Raw genomic sequence first — 9483 nt, 5'->3', positions numbered from 1 at the left:
CCGATAACCCTGCTTACAGCGGATTATAAGATCCTGGCAAAGATCTTGGTGGACCGGATGAAGGAGGTAGTTGGCAAGGTGATAGGGGATTGGCAAGTGTGCGCCATTCCAGGAAGACAGATTGGAGACAATTTGATGCTTCTGAGGGACTTGATCTTCTATGCCCAGAGTAACAATCTCCCCTTGGCAATTGCAGGGATAGAATTAGAAAAGGCCTATGACAGGGTATCCCACCAGTTTATGTTTGAGGTGCTGAGTAGGTTGGGTTTTCCGGAGGTTTTTGTTAATATGATAAAGTGCCTCTATGCTGAGGATAGCAGCAGAGTCTTGGTGAATGGGATCCTTTCGGATCCATTTGATATAAAATCAGGAGTGAGGCAGGGCTGCCCCCTATCCCCAGACCTCTTTATCTGTGTTATGGAGCCCCTCCTAAGACACATCCAGAAGGATAAGAGTTTTGAGGGTTTCTTTGTGCCAGGTGGAGGTGGAGAGAAGTTGAAGTCTTTATGTTACATGGACGATGTGACCTCTTTGTGTAAAACAAAGAAAGACCTAGCGAGAGCAGAGTTGCATCTGCAGCTGTTCGGGAGTGTGGCCGGGATGAAAGTCAATTGGGGGAAGAGTGCGGTCTGTACCCTGAGTGGACTGTGTGATTTAACATCAACCAAAATAAAGAAGGTGGACACTATTGATGTTCTAGGTGTCCACTTTGAGCGGAATCTACAAAATCAAGAGAATGCTGCGAGGTGTGTGGGGAGGATGACTAAGAAACTGGAACTTTGGAAACTACGTAAGCTGACTTTGGCAGGGAAGAGGCTGATCACCAAAGCTGTGTGTCTGCCTTTGTTGCTTTATTTTGGTATAATTTTCCCCTTCAACAAGAGATGACTTCAGAAGGTGACGAGACTGCTTTTTGTTTTTTTCTGGGGGGCAAGAGTGGAGGTGGTGAAGGAAAGGAGGTGTGGAGGATATGACTTTCCAGATGTAGAGTCCTTTTTAGGGATGCATTTTTGGCTTCCACACTAAGGCTTTTGTGGGTGGTGGGAAAGTAATGTGCTTCATGCGCTATTTTATGGGATGGTCTGTGGTAAAGTGGGGATGGGGGTCCGGGACTTGACACGGCCTTTGGCCCTTGTTTCCCCAGCTTATTATGTCAAATTGAAGGAGTGGTACGAGTCCAAGCTCCTGATATCCTTGGGAGGAAGGGCGGTCTTTAAAAATAATCATCTGATCAAATGGTTGAGGAAGGAGGAGACGGTATCAAATATTGCTGATATGCGGCCAAAGCAGGCAGAGGAATGTTGGAGGAATTTGAGGATGGAAGGCATAACCAACAAACAGAAATTGTATGGATGTCATTTCATGAGTGTCTGTTGACAATGTCCTTCTTAGAAAATAGAGACTTAACGAGGAGTGAAAGATGTATTCGAGAAGGGTGTGGGGGCGTGGAGACAGTACGGCATGTTTTTCTGGAATGCTTTTTCGTTAAAATGTGTGGCGGAGGTTGGTTTTTTCTGTGCAAAAAGTTTTGGGAATCACAGAAATTACACCAGAATTTCGTTTGTATGGTTTGGTGGATGGAGGGACAGATATGAAAAGGAAAGGATGGGTCTTTGCAGCAATTGTGAAGGAGGTGGTATGGGAAGCAAGGTGTGGATACAGGAGAGGAAACCTGGTGTTGTCGGAGGAGTAAATGGAGGAGTAATGGTGTTTGAGTAAACTGTACTATGTGCTGCTAAGAGACAGAGAGGTGCTGGGAATGGAGGTGGCGGATAATTTCTGGAACTTTGGGAGGTGGAGGTTGAAGTAGGGTGGTTTTGGGTGGAGGGAAATATGTGTAATTTTTTGGGTTTGATCTGAGTTTTTATACGTTTTGATAATAAAATACTTACCTGGATGATGTAAAGAACACAGCTTGATCTCTGGGCGGTTATCTGTGAATGAAATTTGAGTTCGTGATTCATGCTGACGGTAAAAAAAAAAAAAATCGACTTTAGCCCTTAGGGGTGTCTCTGCTTCACAGCTAGGACGTTGAGAGCCACTTGTTTCTATCCAAGCCATTTGGTCCTTGTGGGCTACCCTCTGCTCGGCCTTGTAGGATCGTCAATTAAATTCGGCTTCACCTACTCGCTGCTATTGGGTTAGAGGCTTAGCCCCCACAGGGAACGAGACTGTGATCTTCCCTCCTCCCCCCCACTCTGTGCTACTACTTTCGGGCAGTAGGCGCAAAAAGGGCCTTTTTAAAGGCTTCAAAAGAGTGAAGACGCCGAGGAACAAGAAGGAAGCCGCCGAAGCCTACCTGAAGCGACTACCGACGAACTCCTCCGTCATGGGGGAGAGCACCGGGAAGAAAAAGAACGTCCCCGCCACTTCAGCCAAGACTCCGGGAGAAGGACATTAGGCAGGACCTGGAGGACACCAAGAAGAGCCTGAAAGGACACTTCGAGGAAGAATCCAGGCACCTCGTCTTCCGTTCCAAGGTGGAGAATCTTGAGAAAGGTGAGAAATGTAACTTTCTTTTTTCAGGAAACTTTACTCAGGACACACACCCTTGTCAGAGCTGCGGGACGAGACCGGAACACTCCAGAAGGGGAAAGAGGCTGTGATGCAAGTGGTTAGCGACTACTACACCAACCTCTACTCCCCGAAAGAAACAAACACGGCTGAGGCCAACAGGTTCTTGTCAGGTATCATTAACCAAATTGATCCTGCAGGTATGTCGGCAATCAATGCCCCCTTGGTGCTGGAGGAGCTGCACTCTGCCGTCAGATCCTTTAGGCGAGGCAGGACCCCGGGCTGCGACGGTCTCCCAGCGGAGCTCTATGTAGCGCTGTGGGATCTCGTTGGCCCGGACCTGCTCGAGCTGTATGAGGAGATGGTGGTGGAGGGCACAATGCCTCCGTCGCTAAGGGAGGGGATGATCACGATTTTGTATAAGTGGAAGGGGGAGAGATGGGATCTGAAAAATTGGCGTCCCGTCTCTCTCTTGAACGTGGACTACAAAATTCTCACCAAGGTTCTGGCCAACAGGCTGAAATCTGTCATCGGACAGATCATCCACCCGGATCAGACTTGTGGCATTCCTGGTCACAGGATTGCGGACAGCCTTGCGCTTGTCCGGGACACGGCCCAGTACATTCGAGTCTTGACCAGGAAAAGGCCTTTGACCGTGTCTCCCATGAGTTTATGTGCAGAGCTCTGCGCAGGTTTGGTCTTGGGGACATGTTTTGTTCGTATGTGAATGTGATGTACCATGATATTTGTAGCACGGTGTTGGTGAATGGCTGGAAAACTGACCCTTTCCCTATTCTCTCTGGGGTCAGACAAGGCTGCCCTCTCTCACCTCTGCTTTTTGTTTGCTGTATAGTGCTCTTTGCCGAATGCATCCGACAGAACCCAGAGATCAGAGGGACCGGACAGAAGGGTTGTCAAGTGCTCACTCTGCATGGACGACGTAACGGTGTTCTGTGCTGACCAGCGCTCCATCGACTTGCTCGTCCAGACCTGTGAGGACTTCGGCAAAGCTTCCGGGGCAAAGGTCAACTGCGGCAAGTCAGAGGTCATGCTCTTCGGAAAGTGGTTCTTGCCTTCTTCTGCATCCATCCCTCTCAGCGTCAAGGCGTACTTCATCAAAATTCTTGGAGTTTGGTTTGGAGCTGAGGGCGCAGCCCTGAAGTCTTGGGAGGAGAGACTGTCCAAGATGAGACAGAAGTTTGGACTATGGAGCCTCAGAGAACTCACCATCGAAGGAAAAACACTGGTACTCCGCAGCGAGATTCTCCCTGTGTTGCAGTACCTCGCCCAGGCCTGGCCCCCCGGGTCAACACCTGTAAGGCCATCACCAGGGCGGTGTTCCACTTCATCTGGGGCTCCAAGATGGACAGAGTGATATGGGCAGTCATGTTCAAGGAACCCCTCAAGGGCGGTAAGGGCGTGCCCGACATCGCAGCGTTACTGAGGGTGTTCTGTGCCTGCAACTGCATCCGCAGGACTTTAGTGGACAGAACTTTGGACTCTGGCGGCAACTCCATGTCCCATTTTTTTCCTCTTTGGAGGTCCCTTGGATGGGACAAATGGGACAGTTCCATCCCCTACAACTGGGACACTCCTTGGTACTACTTGGACACTTTCAAGTTCATCAAGGAGCTGGGGCTTCCTGACTTGTGGAAGCCAAAAACGATCTACAAGTTGATCAGAGCATCGGACATTGTTGAGACTGTTCCTGGCCTCCCTTCAGCCACTTGCAAAGTGGTCTGGAGGAATGTTTCTTCAAAGGGACTCACCAACAGGCATAAAGATCTGGCGTGGATGGCTGTCCAGGGGGGGTTGCCACTCAGGACATTTATGCATGCCAGAAACTTGTGCAGATACAGGCACTGCCCCTTTTGCATCATCCATGAGGAAACTGCTTTGCACGTTTTCTGGGAGTGCTCATTTGCACAGAGCATGTTGAGGGCCTTGGAACCTGAACTCAGAGACTTTGTTCCACAGACTGCCATCACACACTTCGGTGTGCTGAATGGACTCTTTTACTGTACTTTTTCACAGGAGGACATTGAAAATGCCTGGCGGGTGTTGTGTTGCTTTAAGGACGCTTTATGGTGCGCCAGAAAGCGCCTTATCCACCAGCGGGAGAGGATGTCCATTGAGGACTGTCGCAGACTGGTTCACAGTCTATACAGAGACTATAATCTGATGGATCCCATGGAGGAAGAGGAGGTCTGAAGATTTCCCCTTCCCACTCTCCCTTGTGTGTCTTTGTCCATTCAATAAAGCTTTGGGCTTGTGATCTCATTCCCCCATCACACCTGTTGCTTTTTTGAAATGTAATATTGTTTGATTTACTGACTGACTAACGCAACGTACAGACAACGTTTTTCAAGTTTCATGCTTTAGGGGTATTGCGGCGTCATGCATGATGTGATGGTACGGGGTATCCTTACTCCGCACAACACATCCGGTATCATACCGCAGACTGAATGTGTTTGATTGAATGTATTTATTTGTATGACCGGAAATGTATTGTAATGTAGTGTATTTATGCGCTGCGTCGCAGTACAGGGGAGAATGTACCCCGGCAAAAGTATTGTTTTTTGTATATCTTTTATGCAAATAAAGATTACATTTTCAACAAAAAATCTGTTCTTATCAGTTGGTATGGACCTTAATGGTTAGTATCGGCAGGGGCTGAAATGAACCGGGGTGCCCTGGGCGTAACTGGGGGACCGGGAAGTAGGCGCTGTCAGAGAAAGCCGGATGGGTCTGCCGCCTTCTGATTTGAATGGGTCCGCCCCTATCAGTTTAAAGGGAGCGAGAAAGCTGGAGTCCTCGGCTAGTTAGTATTGCTCCTGGATGTAATTGGTAAGGAATGCGGATGGCGGTGGGAGGGCCTTTCCTCCTGGGTTGAATCTGGCTTACAAGGGGGGCCTTTTTCCCCAGTTGAAGGCAGGCTCTCCCTAAGCTGTCTAGGTTCCAAACCTCCTGGTAGGAAAGGGCTACACTGGGTCTGGCCGGGGGCCAAGATGGAAAAAAAACCTGTGGTGTACGTGCCCCTGGGAGCCCAGGGGTGCCTTAATTCTCACTGGTGAGGGGCAGCTCGCCTTGAGTTTTTCAGCACCTTGGTCACTGCAGCATACACACCATTTTCGCACCTGCCTCTTGGGCCAGGCCTTTTGGCTTAGACCAGAGGAATTTTTTTATTTTGGCTGAAAGGCCTGCCTTTGTATTGCACATTGGCACTTCCCCCACCCCCACCCCCAATTTCGACAAGTCAGCCAGCTAACACACACAGAGAGTGTGAAGGCCCGATACGAAGCCTACTTACAAGTCTAAGCTAGCTCTCAGTGAGCAATGTGCGTCGCCCTGGATGGGCGGCGCTCGGAAAAGACAATAATTGGGTTATCGCTTCTCGGCCTTTTGGCTACGATCAAGTATTGCGGACAAGAGGTTTCTGAGGGTACCAGTCCCACTCGGCCTGGGGTGTTTCCTGTGGGTGCACCCCCTGCTGCTATTGGGTGGGACGCTACCTGAGGTTAACGGGAGGATGGCTGGTGAACCTTGGTTTGTCAGCACGCAGGATGGCACGGCGCGGATTGCCTAAATCCTTTCGGCTGGTAGTTGGACCAGAAAAGAGGAAGACTTTTTCAGTCAAGAAGGTTATCGAGGAGTTGTTGTTTGGCGCTTTGAACCTAGAGGTGAGCGATATATACGCTTTGCAATATTTCCCAGCTACTGGGGTTTACGATGTGTCTTGTTATTCGGAGAATACCTGTTTGAGAACCGTGGAGGAATACAGGAGGAATTTCCGTGAAGATATCTGGAAAGTATACACCTTTATTGAAAAATATGCCTTCAGACAGCAGCAATCTGGGCACATATATTGTATTTTGGGTGGTGCCCCTATCCTTAATTGATTATTCAAAATGGAAGGATTGGAAAGACAAGGATTTCGGGCACACTATGTCTATAAAATCAGTTTTTATTTAAGATTCAATTAAAATCAAGAGATCATACATACATACATACATGTGTTGGCAGCTTAAAACAAACATACCTTTATACCCTGTCTAGATACTGATTAAAATCAGATCACCCTTATCGTTTTGCAAACGACTATCCACTACTGTATGAGTCTCCTGTAAACCCACAACAATCCTCCTCGTTACGTATCAAGGATGTTGAGACCTGTGTCTCATCATACAATATACAGGTATGTATATTAAATAAATAGATTACATACATGCACTATTAAACAATTTAATTTACGGTATGGATCCCCACATATAATCACAGGCAGGTCGCCCTACCGTGTTTCCTTTAGCCTGTCCCGGTCCCAGATATGATCAGATATCTAATGGTAGAATGTCTCTTATGTGTTGAGATACAGTGGAGAAAATGTGTAATATAATATACAATCTTTTGAATATGTTAATAATCTTTTTGCATAATATTCATTCACTATATATTGTATATTTTTTCTAAAACCTATTTATCTATTACGCAGAAAAGTCTAGTAATAGCTCCAGACGAAGCTTTCTGAAGCAAAGCGAAACATGTTGAGCAAAATACTAAACTTATTATGGTGAACATTTGAATACGACATCAGTTGACCCGGTTGGCCGGCACCTCATGTTTTCGGGTATCCGTCAGCAGGAATCTCCTGATGTGAAGTATAATGTTTTGATTGTTTAAACTGTCAACATATTCTATATATTACTTTGTATGAAAATTGTGATTTCATCTACTGTGAACCTTGTATGCATTATCCTATGGACCCTTTATAGGTCCTTTTTCTTATCCAACACATGTATGTATGTATGATCTCTTGATTCTAATTGAATCTTAAATAAAAACTGAATTTATAGACATAGTGTGCCCGAAATCCTTGTCTTCCCAATCCTTCCATTTTGAATAAGTATACACCTTGTTTGATGCAGAGAAGAGAGATGTGGTGGTTCATCTGTACAATCCATTTTTGGAGAAGGAGGTGGTGAGGATCTTTCTGTTAAAATATTGTTCTTATGTGGATGTTGGGACAAAAGTGAGGAATATGTATGGTATGTACAGGAGTAAGATAAGGTTTAAGGTGAAATTTAAAAGAGAGGACTCAGGGGGGTACACTCTGCCTCTGCCTTTTTTTTACAGTGGCGGGAGAGAGGTGCCCACTGTTCTTCTCTGGTCAACCTGTGTTTTGTAGGACATGCTATGAATATGGGCATTCAAAAGAGGATTGCAGTGTGAGTATGAAGTGTAGGCAGTGTGGCTCTGAGACCCATATTGCCAGGGAACGTAAGGAGCCCAGAAAGTGCGATGAGGTTGATCATCTTGCCAAAGACTGCCCAGAGAAATCTGACTACAGGGTGTTCTCCTTTGCGGATGCCATGAGGGGGAATGTCCCAATTAGGCCCCGTGGTTCTGGTGTGCGGGCAGAGTCTCGGGGAGAACCGCCTGCTCTTGTGGTAGATCTGTTGAAAGTCCTGGAGATGATTTTGGAACATGGGGTGAAGGAGGACCTTGACCCCATGGAGGAAGGGGAAGTGGCAGGAGAGATGAAGACAGTGGTGACTGCTGTACCAGTGGAGGTAGGAATAAAAGACGGCGCTAAGATGCCAGAAGTAGGTGTGGTTCTTCCTGATTCAGGGAAGCAGGCTGTGGGGGAAGGTGACAAGAGGAGTAGGTATGGAGGAGGAAGTACCTGGTGTGAGTGGAGAAGGAGCACAAGCAAAGAGTGAAGTAATAGTTGTGGAAGTGTTGGATGGGCAGGATGCAGGAGTTGGTGAGGTGAGGATGAAGGTGGCTGGTATAAATGAGGATGTAGAAGAACTTAACCCGGTAACTGCGGGGGTGAGCAATACGGACTGGGGAGAAAGGATGGAAATGGAAGAAAGTGGCTCCTTACCCCCTGGTCAAAGGGTTAAAAAACGAGATGAAGAGGAAGAGATATCTTCATGTAAGAGACCTAGGACGGAGGCAGAGGGTTTGTTGGGTTTGATTTCCTCTTCGGAGGAGGAATGTCCTGATTCTCCAGTAGTGATTGCAAGGAGGAGTATGCAAATTGAGAGCAAAGGTGGAGGGATAAGGAAAGGTTTCCTTTGTCATTATGGCTGTGACAGTGGCCTCGCTTCATGTGCGGTCAATTAGAGCTGTTGATAGAAGGGCTGCCGTTTTTTGATTTCTTTTATCCGGATTAAAACAGGATGTCTTTTTGTTTACAGGAATGTGGTATTAAGTATCCCCCTAAGCAAAATGAGTGGAGGGGAGAAGCTGTTTGGTCCCCTGCGTGTGGAAGAGGAATAGTGGTGTAGGTATCCTTGTCCAAAATAATAGGATAAGGATACAGGAACCTGAACTTAGAGACTTTGTTCCACAGACCGCCATCACACATTTCGCTGTGCTGAATGGACTTTTTCATGGTACTTTTTCCTAAGAGGACATTGACAACGCCTGGTGGTTGTTGTGTTGCTTTAAGGTCACTTTATGGTGCGCCAGAAAGCGCCTTATCCACCAGCGGGAGAGGATGTCCATTGAGGACTGTCGCAGACTGGTTCACAGTCCGCTCAGAGACTATAACCTGATGGATCTCATGGAGAAAGAGGAGGTCTGAAGATTTCCCCTTCCCCCACTCTCCCTTGTGTGTCTTTGTCCATTCAATAAAGCTTCGGGCCTGTGATTTCATTCCCCTCCCCTTACCCCACTCTCCCACCCCCATCACACCTGTTGCTTTTTTGAAATGTTATATTATACTGATACAATTTGAGTAATGCAACGTATAGACAATGTTTTTAGTTTCATGCTTTAGGGATATTGCGGCGTCACAACACATCCTTACTCCGCACAACACATCAGGCATCATACCGCAGAATGAATGTATGTGATTGAATGTATTTATTAGTATGACCGGAAATGTATTGTAATGTAGTGTATTTATGCGCTGCGTCGCAGTACAAGGGAGAATGTACCCCGACAAAGTATTGTTTTTTGTAT

At 47.0% G+C, this 9483-nt stretch overlaps 1 pseudogene across 1 annotated transcript; it reads left to right on the top strand.

Moving 5' to 3' along the window:
* The first annotated feature begins 3445 nt into the window (after positions 1-3445).
* LOC309550396 lies at positions 3446-4725 on the top strand (annotated as a pseudogene). Its single transcript has one exon. The product of its transcript is annotated as an uncharacterized misc_RNA (transcript).
* Positions 4726-9483: the final 4758 nt, after the last annotated feature.

Source organism: Pelophylax lessonae (genome assembly GCF_965119305.1).
Source record: "Pelophylax lessonae genome assembly, chromosome: 3".
Lineage (NCBI taxonomy): Eukaryota > Metazoa > Chordata > Amphibia > Anura > Ranidae > Pelophylax > Pelophylax lessonae.
Note: the sequence above shows the minus strand (reverse complement) of the source record. Positions and strands in the feature narration are given on the sequence as shown.